The following is a 3,452-nucleotide window of genomic DNA, read 5'->3' as shown; positions in this document are numbered from 1 at the left end:
TAAAGACCAAAGCTAAAACTGAAAGTGTTTTTATAAGATAGGCTGAAGAGGTTAAGGTGGGTATTCTGTGGTCAGTGAGAAACTACTGACTAGTGACAAATCTTAAGCAGATAATTTAGATGATTAGAAATGCTTCAAGGAGATGGCTCAGGTAAGAGCCTTTGGTAACCACTGAGAGTATGGGCTGAATTGGAGCAGGAAGAGGTTAGGCGAAGGGTATCAGTAGCAAAGAAGTTAATGAGATTGTCCAGAGAAGAGAAGATGACGGCTTGAGCTAAAGCAGTGGCTGTAAGACTGGCAAGAAGGCTGCAGAGGGAGAAACCCACCAGGAAGATGTTCTCCTAGGGGGCTTGGTAGACAATAGGTGCTACACAGAGAGCAAGAGGGGAAGAGGAGTCACGTGTGTCATGGTCCATTTAGCCACAAACAAAAGTAGAGGAAATAAGGAAGAGGGTCTTAGAGAAAGAGGGAGACTTTGAATTTGATATCAAAGTTGTTGACAGGAGTTGATGAACTGGACAGACATCCAGAAGAAGACGTTCAACAGACGTAGAATTGTCCAGGTCTCAGGATTGAGTCTCTGGGTAGAGACATGAGCTACGATCCAGCCCTAGAGATGTCACCCCCAACTGGAGCAGAGGAGACTATTGATGGTGGCGGTAGAGGGAGACAGAGGTGTTTGTAGTCTGAACAGGAAAGCCAAAGGTGTAGGAAGAGCCAGAGACTAAGGAGAGGACACAGGTTTATGATCCATCCATCCATCCATCCATCCATCCATCCATCTGGATGTGGGGTGTATTAAAGTTTGCCCCAAAGTCCAGAATCTCAAGCTCACTGAGAGAGGCTGCCAGCGAGAAGTCTGCTAGAGGGCTGTGGAGCCCCATAGGGGGAGGTCTAACTTCAGGGTTCCAGGCTGCATGGCACGCAGAGCCTCAAGAGGTTAAGAAATAAATCAAAGGAACAAGAAGAATCAAGTCTGAAAAAGACTTTTGGATTAGAAAAGCTCTGAGACCAGAAGTCACATTGCAAGAGATTAAAAAAATAAATAGGTGGTGAAAACACGGAAAACCTGGAGATAGAGAACATTGCTCAATTAGCAACTTTTTAAAAAATTATAGTTGATTTACAATGTTGTGTTAATTACTGCTGTCTACCAGAGTGACTCAGTTATTCATACATATATATATATGTTATTTTTCCATATTCTTTTACTGTATAGCACAGGGAAAGCAATTGCTTTCTAAAATGGCAGTACCCCATTGAGGGAGAGAATATCCCCAGGGGGTGCTCAGAAAAGGCAAATACAGAGTTGATGGGAGAATACACATTTATGCAAATGTTTTGGCTCATAATTTGATAAAATAGCAAATGCCTGAAAAATGTTGACATACACCTATAGTTATATTTCTAGGAATTTATTCCCATAAATAATAAACGATGGCCACAGTTAAGACAGCAGAAAACAGCAGACACTAGGAAGAGCACCAGGTGGGCCCTCTGGCTTCCCCCGCACTGCCCTGCCACCTCCTTGCCAGGCTGCCCGCGGCCCGTGCACCAGCCAAATCTGTTATGGCAAGCCGCAGCCCCTGCGTCATGATTAGTGATGAGGAACCAGGTTATGACCTAGATTTATTTTGTGTACCTAACCATTATGCTGAGGACTTGGAAAAGGTGTTTATTCTTCATGGACTCCTTCTGGACAGGACAGAAAAGCTGGCCCGAGATGTGATGGAGAATATGGGAGGCCACCACGTCGTGGCCCTCTGTGTGCCCAAGGCGGGCCATACATTCTTTGCGGACCTGCTGGACTGCATTAAAGCACCGAACAGAAATAGTGATAGGTTCATTCCTATGACTGTAGATTTTATCAGACTAGATTCTTTAAGAGCTATTGTAATGACCAGTCAACAGGCGCCATCAAAGTCACTGGTGGAGATAATCTCTCAACTTTGGCTGGAAAGAAAGTCTTGACTGTTGAAGATATAATTGACATGGGCAAAATAATGCAAACCTTGCTAATCCTTGGTCCAACAGCATAATCCAAAGATAGTCGAGGTTGCCAGCTTGCTGGTGAAAAGGACCCCTCGAAGCATTGGCCATAGACCAGATTTTGTTGGATTTGAAATTCCAAACAAGTTTGTCGTACGGTATGCCCTTGACTATAATGAATACCTCAGGAATTTGAATCATGTTTGTGTCATTAGTGAAACTGGAAAAGCAAAATACAAATCTGAAGCTGAGAGTTCAGGCTGAGTTTGATAACATCTGGAGTCCCAAGGAAATCACCAGTAAAATTACTACATCTTCTAGTTCTGTGGCCAGCTGCTTAGCAGAGCTTATTGCATATATCTTCTAAGAATTTCATCTGTTTTGTATTGTAGAAATGTCTGTTGCTGCACTCCTGAACTCTTTTATTTGCACTGTGAGCCTATAGACTGTCAGTTCCCTTTGAGGTGGATTGTTGTTGGACTCAGGAATGAAAAATCTCTTAAACCACACCACTATTGAATAAAAATATTGAAATTATATCTGTGAGAAACATTTAAAGAGGAGGATATGTTCATTTTTAATTGATATTTTAATTTTTATATACTGAATAAAGAATAGAAGTGATTTAATATTATTAATTATACCACTGTGTGTTTAGAAAAGTGAGAACCAGTGTTTTATATCAATGACAGTATTTAGAGGTGTTATTATATCAGATAAACTGTCTGTCCTGGAACTATTTTTGTAGGTTTCAGTAGTAATAACTATTCTCCTGCTTGTTCAGGTTATTTCCAGTGAATCTTTGTCAAAAGTGCCTTTTAAATACAGATCAATAAATTTTTAAAAACCTACCATTTTTTGATGGTGGCTCAGACAGTGAGGAATCTGCCTGCAGTGTAGGAGACATGGGCTTGATCCCTGGGTCAGGAAGATCCCCTGGAGTAAGAAATGGCAGCTCACTCCAGTATTCTTGCCTGGAGAATCCCACGCACAGAGGAGCCTGGCAGGTTATAGTCCATGAGGTCACAAAGAGTTTAACATGACTGAATGAGTAACACTTACTTTCACCTCTTTTGAACTCTTCAGTATAAAAATTCTTAAAATAATAACTGACTCTTTTAAAAGAAAAAAGATAGAAAACATTAAATATCTAATAAAAATTGGTTAAATACAGTCATTTTTAGATAGCAATCGTAAAATATTTATTTTAACAATATCATATGACAAAATGTCCAAGATACATTAAATGGGAAATTATTTTATAACAGTGAATGCACATGCCACCAAGTTTATGAAGGTGTACGTTGTACACACACAGGAATTTAGGCATCAATAGACAGTTAATTTAAAAGTGGTCATCTCATGGTTGTGGAATAATAGATAATCTTTTTCCTTCTGATACCTTTTTGTATTTTCCAAATTTCTCTAATATACAGATAATGCTTTTCAAACAGAAAAAAGTA

At 40.0% G+C, this 3,452-nt stretch overlaps 1 pseudogene; it reads left to right on the top strand.

Annotated features, from left to right (window-relative positions):
• Positions 1–1,569: 1,569 nt before the first annotated feature.
• On the top strand, positions 1,570–2,253 carry LOC133068826 (hypoxanthine-guanine phosphoribosyltransferase-like; annotated as a pseudogene).
• The last annotated feature ends 1,199 nt before the right edge of the window (positions 2,254–3,452 follow it).

The sequence above is a fragment of the Dama dama genome, chromosome 14 (genome assembly GCF_033118175.1).
Source record: "Dama dama isolate Ldn47 chromosome 14, ASM3311817v1, whole genome shotgun sequence".
NCBI lineage: Eukaryota > Metazoa > Chordata > Mammalia > Artiodactyla > Cervidae > Dama > Dama dama.
The sequence above is the reverse complement of the archived record's forward strand: the minus strand, read 5'-3'. Positions and strand labels throughout refer to the sequence as shown.